Genomic DNA, 16,416 nt, shown 5'->3' with positions numbered 1-16,416 from the left:
CTGGACGATTAAAATAAATGAAGACATCAACAGTCTATCATATTAGTTACATTGTATTACGCATGCATGCAATGGAGAGTTCTGTAGAAGTATTACATGCATTGCTTTATTTAAATAACTGCAGGGAAAGAAGAAAAAAAACTGTTTTGGTGCACAAGAAATACACAGTACAGTACCAAGGCATGTGAAAGTGGAGATATGTGTTGCATAGCAACACTACTTGTTCCTTGACCGTGTTTTCTATATTTAAACAACAGCTTAGAAATTGTTTTCTGGCCAGATACATTACTGTATACTGGTACTACCAAGTAATACTTCTTCTCAATTTTGGCAAGCAACTTCAAACCTGACATCGAAATGCAGTGCAGTGTTTGTGCAATGATGTGAGCAGCCTCTTTGTGCTTTTCTCATTAAAACAAGTACCTAGAACACAGAACCTAAGTTGGGTGCGGTTTATTGAATTCAGTGTTGCTAACTACACTATGCAGGTATATGAAACCTAACATACAAAAACATACTTTTTTTAAATCCTTCATTTTAAGAATTCAATGTCCTGATATATATATATATATATATATATATATATATATATATATATATATATATATATATATATATATATAACTTTATTGTATTTACCTTCAATGTTGTAGAAATGGTAGAAATGTAGTAAAATCTATTTATGTAAACTCTATACTACTATCCATATACAGTAGTCTCCAGCTGAAAGATCACCCCTCGGGAAGTAAGCAGTGTGTTTTTATAGCTGAAGTGTTCTGTAAGGGGGTGATGTAAGTATAGGCACAGTGCACATAATTGCGGATGCAAAATTCAAATTGCATTGCGGCCAGGCAATTATTTTGCACTGCGCCCTATGTAAGCTTAATGCACATGTAATGATCCGTAATCAGGTGTGCAGGGATAGTGGCCCCTAGATTGATGCTGGGGTCTAGCTCATCCCTCAATTTAGCTATGAGGTCAGAGATGACCTATGGAGTGAGACAATAACGCTTTAGCACCGCATCCTCCGACATCCCAAACAAAGTGACCCTGGGATTGAATATGCAGGGTCTTCTTCGTCTTGCCCTTCTCCTCTGAACGTGGTCCTGTCTCTCCTCAACAAGAGCCAGATGTTGCCGCATCAGGATGTGTACCACAGCAGCCATCCTGAAGCCAATGACAGGTCTCTGCAGGTGTGTGCTTTTATACAGCTCTTAGTTTCTATCTTCTACAATGGTTTACACCTTGTAAGAAGAGGTGTAAGGTTTTTGGAGGGACAGCAATTGCCTAAGTGCAAGGCAAAATCCTTACATCACATTATAATGTTTGTACTTGCTTAGTATCCAGATCCCACCCAATTCCATGCTCAGGTGAATGCCAGGTGAACACTATTCTTTACATGCTCCGCATTTTTAGCGGACGGTAAAATCACACTTTACGGCTACTAAACACGATATACGGTGGGGGGTTTTGCACCCGCAAATCACTTTGCATGTATCCTTACATCATCACCTAAGACACCAGACAAAATATGAATCAATAAATAAATAAATAAATATGACTTGTCAAGATGCACGTGCATCAACATATGAACTGAATAAGTAAAAAAAAACATTTGAATTTGATGATGAGTTATCAGGTTACAAAACGGTACTGTATCCGTTGTGAACAAATCACTATCGGTGCCAAGAAGGCGTTCTTTTAAGTGAAGTTCTTGTTCCTTTAGCATTTACAACAGGAAAAATCAGTTTTACCACAAGGGTGTTCCCTTAGGCAAAGTGCTCTCCTAGGAGTGTGTTTGTTACATTGTATCCTGTTCTTTTGGGTGTATAGCGGGTAGTTCACAGCTTGTTGTATTTTTGTATGTTGTATGTGCACTCATGTCCAGTGTATGTGACAGGGGTAGATTGTAACAATTCTATTTGCATAATTTTTGGAATAATGAGACCTTAGCCACGTTTGAGCATTTCAGAACTCCCTCAGTGGGATGAAGGTCAGCTTTGCTGCTGCCAGTGTTAAAATAAATAGACCTTTTACTGGAGATTTTATAGACACAAATACTGTTTATGTCATTTTTCTTCCTATGACCCTATGTTAGACATTCTGATAAACAAGAAGTGAAATGTATTATATTGTAACACAGAGCCCAGGTCCTCTTGGATTTCCAAAGCATCTGTGGTTGCAGGTTAACAAATAGTGGTCGTCTTGTCTATCAAACACCCCTGGGGTTGTTTGTAACAGTGTTGAAGCCTGCAACAACAATTGGTACCAGTTAAAGGAAAAAAATATATATATTACAGTATATGTAAAATGTGTAAGTCATTCACAGCTGTGAAAAATAATTGTGTTCCTTCTATCCAAATCTGTGTTTGACTACATTTCCCTTGTTACAGCCCCAGCACCATAGCAGGCTATAACAGATAACTTCCAGTTTTCATCCACTTAAAATAATATCCATAAACAGTCTCCCTTCAATACAGTAGTACTCGATAAAATGATTTAAAGCCATCTCTGTGAAAGGCCTTAGAACACAGAATGTGAGCAGAAAATAACAAATCCTGAAGGACACCACTGGTGTTGTCAGCAGATTCATGTCAAGGATCACTGACAGGGCAACCGTTGGTACTTTCAGTAATAACCTTGGAAATCAATGTATTGCTGATGAACAACTACACATGGAGAATGTATTTATTGTATTCCTGTTAGTACCTAAATGTTTTATTGCAAGTACATAGAAATCGCTCATGCACAATTAAAATAGAAATATCAGTTGAGAGTCAAGAGCTCGAGGACACTAAATTCTGCACTAAACTGATACATAAAAAGTGCCAATATCTTATTTCTTTGTGTTAAAACGGTAATTACTTTGTGGTGCCATTGTTCCATCATAGTCATAGGTCACTGTTGTTGGACTATAGGACATCATTCTTAATACACATTCATTTTAATGATTAACTCAGTTGTGATCTAAGCAGTGAGCTTGAAACGCATTTCTAACAAAGAATCTATTCCAAGAATCATATCATTCTTTTAAAATTACTTGTATGACATTTACTGAGTAAATGCAATGGTCAGTAAGTCATCTGTTGGATAATATACCCTTTGTTTCAAAGGAAGACAGTACTAACCAATGGACAACCGATGAATGAAATATGTATTGGAGAAAACTTGGTAGATGCTTAACCACAACATTTTGTTTTTCAAATTCATTTTTGAACTTGCATCATTATGTATTTTCACATTCACATTATAGGGTTTTTCCTGCTCAGTCTCTTTATACTAAGAAATTTGAAGGGGTATAGGACGTGTTGGGAGCAGTAGTTCTACTTCACTGACCACATAAATAGCACAGAAATAGAGAAAGATGAAAGCCATTATGTTACAAATGAGTACATTGTGTACTGTTTAAATGTTGTCTGGTTTGATATCTCACTCATTTAGATAAAGTCTTAACCTATTTTAAAATAGGAGCACAAAAAGCGCTGAACAGACCCTTTTGTTCTCAACCATACAATGGCTCTGCGTTCTGCTGGAGCATGAGTTGGGGACATTTGAAGTGTACCACAGAGAACGACCTTACTAGAAAATCACCTGAAGCACATTGCTTTAGAAATGTATGGTCTGATGTTAGGTGCCTTTCAGTATCTTTAGTATTTTTTATGGCTTTAGTAAAGATAAACCCCATATGTATAATTTTAAAAAAAAAACTACAAAACTACAGTACCTACCAGTATTCTATGTCAAACAAAGGAGGAAAATATTATCTGTCACTGCAAATTGTGACATTTTTATACAAATGACAGCTTTCTGATGAAGGAATAGCAGCTGATTCAATCTAACATCCAGACCTGAGTAAATATAATAACATATGGTAATATATGATTTAAATTGTGAAAACATACACATTTGAGCATTGTTGTCGCAAATAATCAAATACAATGTAAGGATTAGTATTGAGTAGCCTACGTTAAGTCTTGATGAAAAAGGGGATGGTATCAGGAATGAAAAAAGAAGCTCTGTTTGATGAATTATATCTATTGCTTGGCTCTGTATAACCCATAATGATGTTACACGGATCATTAATCATGACTGTCCTTTGTAAAACAGCAGCAGTGGTAAGATCATCTTTATTGTCAGGAAATGTATTTAGGTTTAGAATTGGGAGCTACAGTCTTCCCCTTAGGGGGAACATATTTTGATTTTAGTGTTGCAAAGATAAACAGCGTATATGTTTATTTGGTTCATCTGAATTCTCTCTTCCACATCTCACTAATGTGTCATAACATGTAGTTCAAAGTGTGGCAGGCAATTTTCATTGGTAAAATAGTTCCAGATAACAAAATCATTTTAAAAATGTCAAAATATACATTATCTTGCTCGAAAACTAGATAGATCAGCTCAAGGGGGTTTTCCTGGATAGAAGAAATTTAACAAATACAAAACAGTAAATGACTGCTATACTGCACATACAAGAGACTAGGGGTGATATCAGAACTGTGTTCAGGAATATATAAATTAAAATAAAAGATACATGGCTTTGATCTTCTTTATGCTGCTATACATGTGCTACAAACCTGGTGGTGTATATCACAGTTTTTTTAGCAAGGTCCACCTCCTGAGGCAATAACAGCTTGGACTCCAACATGTAAGGTCTCCTGCGGTGCAGTATCAGGTACCATTCATCTTCCAAAGCCTCAAACAGTGTGCAGGTTGTGGTTGCTTTGCTCAGAGGAAGTAGATCAAATTCACCCCATAAAGACTCAATTGGATTGATGTCTGGCAATTGGTCAGGTCAAGAGAGGTGAGACAGAACAGGCTGTGTTCTTCCAAACAGACCAACCCCTCTGGAGAAAGGCATTTTCAGCTTGGTAGGACCCATTTCCATTAGGAAATCAATGAAGTGGATCTTCATTTACCATGCTATGCAGGTGTATGACTGCCAGATAACCTTGACTGCTTTTTGAACGTCCAGTCATTACTGAAACACCAACACCCTGCAGTTGTCAGTGCTTACTCAGTGGGATATGTTCCTGCTTTTCCTTGTAAAATAGCACAATTCATCTGATTTCAATGCCTTTTCTGTTTGTATATAGTGTTCCGCATTTCCGGTTTATTCTGAATTTTACCAAAAAATTACAGGATTTTTTTTTTTTTTATCTGAAAGTTGGTTTTTCCAGTACTATTTAGGAAATACTAGGAAATACACAATAGATTAAAATGCTGTTTTATTTTGACTACAACATTATAAAAAGCAGTCCTACATTGCATCCTAGGATAAAGCCGGTACGTTTAGATGTCAGAGGATCAAATAATGTTCAAACATCACACATTGGTTCTCTGTTCACAAACAAATTATCACCTGATTCTGTTGGCCAATCAAAGTCTGATTATTGTGGCAATTGCTGGGTGTAGTAACTACTAGATTGATCAATAAATAAATTGAAATACTTACACAAAACTATAATACTTTTAGTGGATGTGGAATGGGAAGAAAACGTAAATCAGTTTATGAATATTCAAAAGAAAATAAATGTTTAAAAGTATACAAAAAGCAAAAATAGCAGAAGTGGGTCAGATGAGGCAGAGTACGCATAGCGTTGCAAATACTGATGCATTGAGGTACATGAAAAAGAAGCGACACAAACTAAAACAAGAACGTGAACTGAGAGACAAGCAATCCATTTATGTGGCTTTTACACACACTTTAATAAAAGAGAGTGCAGGATGACTGTGTTAATGAGTTAGTCAGAGCTCTGTGCTTTGTTGGACAGCCACTGTTTATTGGACAATGACACCTGTGCCTTCGGACAGTTCTGTTGTCAAATCAACGCTTGTATTCTTTCTATTCCTTAAGGATAGTATTGCTCATCCTTGTTAGACAGCTTTTTGGGTCTTCCAGCCCTGGGTTTTCTCTGTACTTGTTGATTATGCTTTGGATATCACACCTTGAAAATCAAGTGATGCGAGTTATTTCACTCAATGTTTTTCCTTCTTTATGGAAGCCAAGGTTGTTATAATAGTAGAAAACACTAGTGGATGCTTTGAGTAAATTGTTGATGCTCATTATGGAACACAGAGAAGAAAAATGCAACATGTCTAAGACTTTCGTACAGCAGTGTGTGTGTATATATATATATATATACACACACACACACACACACACACACACACACACACACACACACACACACACACACACACTTGGTATGACTGGTGAAATAAATACTGATATGTGTTGGTGGTAGAAGTATAATTGAATTTTGAATTTGCATATTTCTATAACCTCATCTCTATTTTCTATGTTTTCAGTTGGGAAATAGAGAAGATATGAATAATGTAACATTGTTGGATCTCTGCGGTCTTATATTTTTTCAGTGTTATTTTAATACCCTAGCTATTACCACAATCCTTTATTACAGAGAAAATATGGCACTGAGACAGCTGTGAATCTATTGGGATTTAGACCCTATATGATTCATGATTTAACAGAGCATAACAGTGGGAAAGCCATTTTTTTTTAAATTATCAATTAAATTAATCCTGCATGGATAATGAATTTAAATAAAATTAGGGGTGAAGGACAATTCGCCATTTCTGGTGGGGACTGGTGAAATACAATGATCAAAAACATTATGATGAGCTGTTAAAGCAATGATCTCTAAAATAATCATTGAAACATTTGAGGTCAGTGGTTTATGGCACTATAACTTCAAGTTGGTATAAAGCTTTTATTAAAATTTAAAGCGCATGCTGTGTTGCGGAACAGCTCAATCAAAGATGATATTTATAATTTGGACTTTTCTATTGAAGCATATTTGATGCAACTTACAGTGTAGGCCAGGTAGACAATTCACATTTTAGGACATCTTGACCTAGAAAAATGGTTTCGTTGAAATTCTGCAATATACATTTTTTTCAGCTTCAGTTTTTTAAAACCACAACATTTAATAAGAATGCATTAAATAAGGTAACATATCAGAACTCGAGTTTTGTACACGGTAGTCTAAATAACAGAAGGTCCGAGTAGTGAACTCCTATGGGATCTCATTAAGATGTTTGTTGCTCCTTTGGGTGCCTTGAACAGGCTGTTTGGCAACCCTGCTGGCTCAGTGTGCTGACAGGTTGGCTTATAGGATAAATGATGTGTTTCAGATTCTGCTCAACCCTTTTTATACCAGCACGAATTTCATTACAAGCTATGCATCTACATTACAACCAAATGACACCATTCATCATTGTTTCGTACATGATCATTATTGTGTTTTGGTAAAGAAATAATACAGTGATCAGTAGAATAGAATATCCATCTTCAAGAAAAGCACATATTTTCAACCAGGAAACAATGCATAGAACATTCAGAGAACATACTGTACAAGAAGCTAAAAGGTAATGTTCTGGATTTTGAAGTCTGTCTTGATAAAGCGCAACATCTCACAAATAGCTAATACACCAGTGGTGAAAACATTACAAACCAACCAAAGAGAAGGTTGAACCAATCTTACATGGATCAAATGCAATGTTATTTCTTTCTGAAAATATCAATTGCTGGGCGCTTTTTATTGTAAGTATGAATATAATATCTGAACATCGGGCAGTGAAAACTAGACTGCTTAAAGACACAAAAATAATTCAGTTCCTGATTAAAAAATAAGAACCAACAGCCCCAGCATACTATGAGAGAAGCTTTATTAAAGCAAGCCAATGATAACTCTCTGCTCCATTAGTTGTTTTTTTTATTCAATATGAACACAATATTTCTTCATAAATATATAAACCACACAGTATTTGCATTCTGCTGCATATACAACAAATGCATAGTACTGTACACTATATAATGTGTAATACAATACTGTATAACAAAGGTAACCACCTGTAAAGCACAAATCATTTTTCCTGAGTCTTTGAGATTTATGGCAGTGATGCTTCACTGCGTTAGCATTATTTCTCCTTGACATCACCTTATTATTTCTTTCCTATTAATACGGGTAGGTAGACTAATTTATTGATTTCTAAGGGCATTCAAAACTGCTCAGTGGTATTATTTCTCATTTTTAATCTGCACCGATGCACGCTATATTTGAGAAACAGTTTTTTTAACCAATATAATGTTAAGGAACCGCAAAATAGGAGGAGCGTTATAAAGTGGAAATATTTTGCCTTTTGTGAGGGAACTAAAGTTACCATTTCCACGAATCAGACCAACACTAAGGCGGCACACAGAATCTGAAGCCTTTGTCCACTGGAGACCAATTTTCAATACAGCAATATAGCTTTGGCTATGAAGCAATAACACATTGTTGTCAAAGAAAGATCAACCTTTTGGGGCTGTTGTGCATTTTAGTTACCATGTAATTCAGTAAAATGAGAAATATTGAATGCCTCTGCTCAACATGTGGAAAAACTGCTTGGTTTTACCACCAGGATGCAGGCATTCATATCATATTTGTTCTGCCAAATTCAAGCTTCTGCAGCTCTTATTATGCCATAGAGCAACGGTTAAGATTTTAATATTTAATGTAAATCAATTTAGAAACCTGGCTGTTCATTTTTTGTACTGTATGTGTTTAACTTCCTAAGACTAAACTGAAGCGTCTTGCTTGCCAGATAAAGTGTTATGAAAATACATTAGCATTGAAGTGTTTACTAAAGAACTGCACACTATAGTATTTGTAAAACACATACTAGGTTTAAAATTGTGGAACAAACTAAGTCTAAATTAGCCAAAAGACTGACTTACTTTCCCAAGAAAAACAAGAAGTATTTAAATGAGTTTAATGAATACAAATAAACGTATTGAATTAACGTAATTTACTGCTGTCTAATTCATTTAATAATAAACAGAACCTTAATAAAAGATAAATGAGAGCACTTATATCACTAGCAATATCTAACTGCATTAGCTTATCAATGAAACAGATAGTAGGTTTGAAAAGATTAGGGACTTGAAGTGTAATGAAGCTATTTGAATTGAATAGGAGAGATTGGTTTTAATTGTAAAGCTTCCTTCAACATGTTCCTGAACATTAAAACAACAAACCACCTGTATTGAGATGGTTGATGTCAAAACTATTTGCAATAAAACAAGGTTTTCTTTTGTTCCTCAGGAAAATACATATCATAGCTTTTTAACAGATTGGAGTCTATTTTAATTAACTATTCTACAGCAGAGCTTAGAATCAGCCCTGTGGGGGGAACAATAACAAGGAACAGATTAAGGGGTGACAGTATTTAAAATCACTCTTGTCATCTTTCAGTAGCATGGTTCCATTTAGCCAATCTGGGTCTGGTCTGATGATGGAATCAATGTTGCATTCCACTGCCTGTTTATTAATTATCATTTTAAATATTTATTTCTTAATATTCTGTTCCATTACTTTTTTTTATCCTAGTTTGATAGTCTCTTTGACTCCCAGATTACTACACAATACCCCCCCTGGACATGATCATCTATTCTGAAATTTACAAATGTATTTTATTACTATGTGCATATTATGTGATTGCTTAGTTTACAGACTGATCTGATCAGTGATGAACATAACAAATGTTTTTTATTTCATTGTTTTAAGGAAGAACACTAAATTGGCAATGGTATGCAATGTGTACATAAAATTTGCTACCTACGACAGGGTATGGTGAGTAATTAAAAAAAAAAATAATTAGCAATTTGGAACTCAACTCACTAGATTTTTGCAGTTCCAGTATAATGACTGTTGATCCCCTGTGGTTTTGCTTCAAAGCAAACTGGGTTAAAACAAGTGCTTGTAACTTTTTTGTGGCTTTCATTGAACTATGGACTCTTTGAAGCGTCGCAGACCAGGAAAGCGGGTTGCTAGAGCCCCTGAAAATGATTGTCAGACAGTGTAGTAGCAATCTTTTCATGACTGTATGACTTACATGTATTATATTCAATCACTGAAAGGTCAGGGAGACCAATTGAAAATGAATTCCACAATTTTAAAACAAGGATTTGAAAGAACAAGGTTGAGAAAAGGGAACCAGTGTTTCTGCAGAGCAAAAATGAGAAGAGACAGGAAATTATAGACTCAGACTTGGACGGAACATTTTACTTCATGTCAAAAAAAACAACAAAAAAAAAACTAGTGCAACATAATACATGGCCATAAATATTTGTCCTTAACTGTAAGGATTTTTAATCTTATAAAAAAAATAAAAAAAAACTAGAAATGGTAGAGCCTTTAGAGTTCGTAATAGCTTCAGGCCTTTCCATTACAATCAATATACAATGGAAGAGATCCTACAGAAACTTGCTTTGAACTACACGTATAGATAGATTTATAGTACAAAAGCTTTTATTCTGTACCTGTTAATAGAGGTGGTAAAGATCAGGGTGGTCAAAAGGCCTGCAGCATTTTTGGAGACCTACAGAACAATTTTGTCAATATCACTGTACAGAATTCATGGCAGTTGTAACCAATTAGTATGGAATGACCTTCATTTACAAGGTTATATTGTAGTGAAAAATGTAGTTAATTAAAATAAAAACAAATTCTGTTATAATTATTATACATTTTATTATTCAAGTTTGGTTGTGTTTAAGAAGCAGACTGCTTTACTAGACATTTTTGAATGTCATTCTTTATTATATTTTTGGGTTGACATTTTAGTTTTCAAGGGGATTGGTGGTGATTTACAAAGAGCAGTCAGACAAGACTGTAAAATAAAATAATAATATATATCATTGCACCTGAGAGGAATCAAGAAATCTGAGAGTACTTGCAATTCCTAATCTGTAACAGTAAATATTTGAGATATTGCATTTAAATCTTAAATAATTGCAATGATGTACCAATACAATCCTATGTGTATGACTGTGTATGCACATTAAACACATAATAAGAATGCACTGCACATATGGTATAAAAAGCACAGTATTTTAAAATCGTGCAACAGAAGTCGCGTTTGAGCTTTTAATTTCAAATAGCTCAAACAGGAATTATATAGTACTCGTACTGGAATTTGTTGAATTATTAAATATTTTTTTAAAGGGTCTAGATGAATTGGATATCATAACTCAGGGAATGTGGGATGTGGTTTACAACTGGAAGTATTAAATCAATTTTTTAATATCTAGTTTTGGTTATATTCTTCAACTCAGATTTTGTCCCTACCTGTTTTTAAGATGAACTGTCTTTATAAAGCTTCTTTTCAAAGTTTCACCAGTTTAAGCAGGAGTGGCGTCCATTGGCAACATGACTCTTGTGGGATTTGCTCTGCTTCTGGCACTGACAAATGTTACACACAGACCTGTGTCCGCAGGCTTCAATTCCTGGTGTCTCTGGGGCTTGATACAATGATGAGAGAGAAGTATCTATTTTATTGTAAATCCCTTCACTCTTGGATGCCCATTATGTGTTTTTTTTTTAAATGTACCTGGACTCTAAATGTCAATTATGAGTCATCTTGTTTACAGTGGCCTTTAATTCTGCCTTGTCTTTTGTGTGTCCCACTGTCCCTCTGTTGTTTCCTGCTCACCTGCTGGGACTTAGCAAATGTCATTATGTCAATAATACCTCCCTCTACAATGCGTGCTGTATAATTCTTGAGAGGCATTACATAAAGATAGCATACCAGTTTTAGTATATCTTAAATAATATGTATTACTACCAATTCATAAATCTCACATTTTCATATATGAAAGGTTATGGCAAACTAGTATTTGGTTTAATTGCTATATTTTTTATAGCAAGTAATGAACAAAAACAATTTCCGGACGCACTTCTGATAGAAGTCACACCAAAGTGAGTCATATGGAAAGGAGCGATTCAAATTCAAAAGGATAGCCAGAGCAAGCAATTGATTCTATGAGTTAAGAGTTATTGTACACATTTTAGTTTAAATATGTTTCTCAAGATTTCTGTCTTTACCTATCTGTGAGCTGCCTAGGATTGAACAGACATTTTTCATTACATTTAAATCATGTCACAGAACGGCCTCTCTACAGTATAGAGTAGGTTTGGTCAGCAGAGTTGAAAGATCAAGAAGTCTCCAGACAAGCTCAAAGCAAGCTCATAGCCAGGTAAAAACAGATACAACATATACAAACTCAACAGCATTAAAACCCAGAACCCCTCTCAATGAATGCAAATATAATAGAAAGGCACAGAAAAGGTGCGACAAAAAAAATGGAACTACTTGTTCTTTAAAGTACTGTACTGCCAATTGTAAAAGGAAGCCTCCGGGTTGGTTTCTGCTAATTAGTAAGGACACTCAGCTGGGCTCTTCGGAAATAGCTGAGATTCCCTCAAGTGAACATGGCCATGCTTTATTGCCCCATAAGTGTACTCCACTTCAGTCAGTGGAAAATGTGTTCAAAACAGAACACTCAGGGCCATATTTTCAAAGCGTGTACTCCAGGGGAAAATTCAACACTAATGTCCAAAACTGATAAACACAACTTGAGAGTGCTCTAGAGACCTTCTATTACTGTACATTACTTAGATGTTTGAAACCAGTTTTGTAAAGTCGATATGTTTTTCTCCTTTCAAAAAAATAGAAGTTCCGTTAATTAAAGACTGCAGTAAACTAGAAATATATGAAAATGTGGCCCTCAATGTTTCCCTTAATAAAAGTAGCGAACTAAGTTTGACAGCTTAAGAACATCTCTGTATTATTGCATTTGCTTCAGTGCACTGCATTTTCTGTGTTGGGAAACAATTACTGAACTGTACACTAAACATTTTTTGCAATCAATTTTGCCTGACATGTCAGTTAACTAAAGTGAATGCTTGCCTCTACAAAAGTCAATCAGACTGAACAGTTACCTCATAAACAAGAGAAATCGCATTGTCTCCATGAAGTCTCAGGTATACATTTATCAATTCAAGTAATGTTATTCTCTGCAGATAATGGGTAGAGATGCTTGTATTTATATTAATTAACTGTGCAGATGCACATCGCTTTGGTTACAGAACACTGTATTGTTACTAAATCATGTTAAATATTGTTTTAGTACATTTGCATAACACAACACTTTGTCTATGTCCAATCTAGAAAGTGGATGTCCAAATATGAATTTGTAAAATACCGAAGGAATTTTGTTTGTCTGACAATAACACCTGTGATCACTAGGTTATGGAACTGTAGAATTTTAGGAATCTGAAACATCCAAAATCTACATGGAGTAGCACTAGAGTAATAAAGCAGGGTGTTATTTATGCTGTCATGATTGCACACCTAGGAAACATTAAGACCCAAGACAAGCCAGGAGTGCAATTATGTTAAGCGAAGATATGCTGAAGAACTGAATCAGCCAATCAGATTTAGTCATACACTATGACTTTTCTCCATTTTAAAGTTTCTTAGTGATGACCTCTTTCATTCTTTTTTTACAGAGTAAGAAAAGTACAACACTGCATACTTTCAGGGTGACATTAGCGATGCACCACACGACAAGGTGTTGAGGGAAAAGAAAGATTTTCATAACAGCAGCCCGACCTCAGACAGCAGTATTAAATTAATGGTGCATTGTATTATTTTGCTGTCAGTGCAACTTCAAAGGCAGATTTATAAATGCACTGATCTCTGAAATAACTTGTTTTTCTTTGCTTTTAATGGCCACTGAAAATATTATTCAAAATCCCTTTACCAGCTTCCAACCACAAATGACAGTGTGTGAAGAAGAAGAATGATACTGACTGAACAATTATATTAAATATATAGAAAATATTGGACATTTAAAGAATCGCTTTGAAACAGTAGATTTTATAGTGTTCTATAAATAAGAGAAACACAATTTAGCCCCTTCTCACATGTCTCCCATAGGACTGGGTCCTAATTATTGCCTCTCGACATTTATCTTCATTTGTGGTTAAAAATGAGCAATCCATAGATTGTTTCCAGATTCCAATATTAGGTCTGAGACTATATTAAGGATGCAGTTGGACCTTGGAATCCCACTGGTGATGTAGGTGTCCCCAGGCTCCTAATTAAACTAACTACACAAAGGATATTCAGTGCTCCACAACATTTTCAAACGATAAAAAAACAGTCCCCACATGTAATATTACATTATCTGCTTATTTAAATGGACATGTAAAAGCGGGTTTGTCTTATACAATATAAAAATAAATGAACCCAAGCTAACTGTCAATTGTGGTTTGCAGGAACTATCCATATCTGTATACTGTTAGTACTATCAGCGTTACAAAATCTATCAGCGCTAACTTTATATCGGCCTGTCACAAAGACGGCCAGAGTGGGTGGCGTCAGACCAGAAAAGGAATGCACAGAGACGGTGGTTGTGATGATGAGCCGAGTGTAATGGCTGCACTCAGCGTTTAATAACAAATAAAAGGTTTGCACAATGGAATACAAAACAGGACACGGCACTTGACGCCAAAATAAACAGACAGACAAAACGACTAGACACTAACACACAGGTGAAACGGAGACGAACAAACACGGTGAGAATACACTTATTATATTTATACTTAACGATTTAACTCTCCTCTCTCTCTCCCGTTCTCCACTCTCTGAACACCTAACCACGACTGAGTGAAAATGTGCATCTATATATACTGTTGTGCTGGGATTCAATTACTAATTAATCATTCACTTGAATCCCAGCACGTGAATTAATTCTGTGCAACCCCGTGCTCACATATTACATTTAACCAGCACGTGAAGTGATTTGTGCTCTCCTCGTGCCTAAATACAAATCTACACTTTAAATATACGTGAAACACAGACCCGTTTATATCCCGTGTACCAATCTATACACCAACATTAACATACGCACGCATATACACAACACAGAACACACAAATGCACACAGGGGCGGGGCACTTTGCCACATATACCCCCCCTTGTGCGCAGCACACATGGCCTCAACGGCCACCTCCCCCCTTAAATACCCAGCAGTCCCGGCCAAAGTCTCGGGCTGGGAAGGGAGGCTTTAGTGGGCCCATGGCTGGACATGCTGTCAGCTCCCCTGCCGGTAGTGGCATGGCTGACAGCATGCTGGTCCCGTCCTGCAGCGAAAAAGCTGCGGGGGCAGGTGGTCCCCCGACCTCCCCCTTCTTCATAGCCGGCAGCTCCCTCCTGTGGGGCTCCGGCCACAAGAACTCCTGCAGCGAAACTGCTGCTGGGGAAAGTGGTCTCCAGACCTCATCCCCCTTCTTCGTGGCCGGCAGCTCCCCTTTCTGGGGCTCCGGCCACCGTACTCCCTGCGGAGGTACGGGCAGCAGAGGCAGCTCCAGCTCCTCTGCTCCAGGCGGTGGCGGAGGCAGAGGCAGCTCCAGCTCCTCTGCTCCTGGCGGTGGTGGAGGCAGAGGCAGCTCCAGCTCCTCTGCTCCTGGCGGTGGTGGAGGCAGAGGCAGCTCCAGCTCCTCTGCTCCTGGCGGTGGTGGAGGCAGAGGCAGCTCCAGCTCCTCTGCTCCTGGCTGTGGTGGAGGCAGAGGCAGCTCCAGCTCCTCTGCTCCTTGCGGTGGTGGTGGCGGAGGCAGAGGCAGCTCCTGCTCCTCTGCTCCTTGCGGTGGTGGTGGCGGAGGCAGAGGCAGCTCCTGCTCCTCTGCTCCTTGCGGTGGTGGTGGCGGAGGCAGAGGCAGCTCCTGCTCCTCTGCTCCTGGCGGTGCTGGCTCCCTCTGCTGTGGCGGCTGGGCATGTGCGCGCCGTGCTGCCTTCAGCAGCATAGCTAGAGGCTGCTGGGGGACACCAGCATCCTGCCCTTCTCCCCCCAAAAAATTTTCAGGGGGTTGAGCCTGTAACTCCTCCCCTTCTGGCTCTTGGGACGGCACCAGCAGGTATTCACCCTCTGCTGGTGGAGGTGGGACCAGCAGGCATTCTCCCTCTGCTGGCAGCTTGGGTCCTACGGCTGTGGAAGCCCCGACTTCCCTCTTTTTGGGCTGTGGACGCACCGACTCCTCCCTTTTGGGCTGTGGACGCACCGACTCCTCCCTTTTGGGCTGTGGACGCACCGACTCCTCCCTTTTGGGCTGTGGACGCACCGACTCCTCCCTTTTGGGCTGTGGACGCACCGACTCCTCCCTTTTGGGCTGTGGACGTTCGGGCTCCCCCCACTCAGGCGTAGGACGTTCGGGCTCCTCCCACTCAGGCGTAGGACGTTCGGGCTCCTCCCACTCAGGCGTAGGACGTTCGGGCTCCTCCCACTCAGGCGTAGGACGTTCGGGCTCCTCCCACTCAGGCGTAGGACGTTCGGGCTCCTCCCACTCAGGCGTAGGACGTTCGGGCTCCTCCCACTCAGGCGTAGGACGTTCGGGCTCCTCCCACTCAGGCGTAGGACGTTCGGGTTCCTCCCGCTTGGGCTGTGGACGCTCAGGCTCCTCCCATTTGGGCTGTGGACGCTCAGGCTCCTCCCGCTTGGGCTGTGGACGCTCAGGCTCCTCCCGCTTGGGCTGTGGACGCTCAGGCTCCTCCCCATAACTGCGGAAGGGACAG

At 38.4% G+C, this 16,416-nt stretch overlaps 1 protein-coding gene across 14 annotated transcripts in view; it reads left to right on the top strand.

Annotated features, from left to right (window-relative positions):
- LOC131701508 (neural cell adhesion molecule L1-like protein) overlaps positions 1 to 16,416 on the top strand; it is a 69,472-nt gene that overhangs the window by 702 nt on the left and 52,354 nt on the right. The window lies entirely within an intron of this gene.

This window comes from Acipenser ruthenus, chromosome 25 (genome assembly GCF_902713425.1).
Source record: "Acipenser ruthenus chromosome 25, fAciRut3.2 maternal haplotype, whole genome shotgun sequence".
NCBI lineage: Eukaryota > Metazoa > Chordata > Actinopteri > Acipenseriformes > Acipenseridae > Acipenser > Acipenser ruthenus.
Note: the sequence above shows the minus strand (reverse complement) of the source record. Positions and strands in the feature narration are given on the sequence as shown.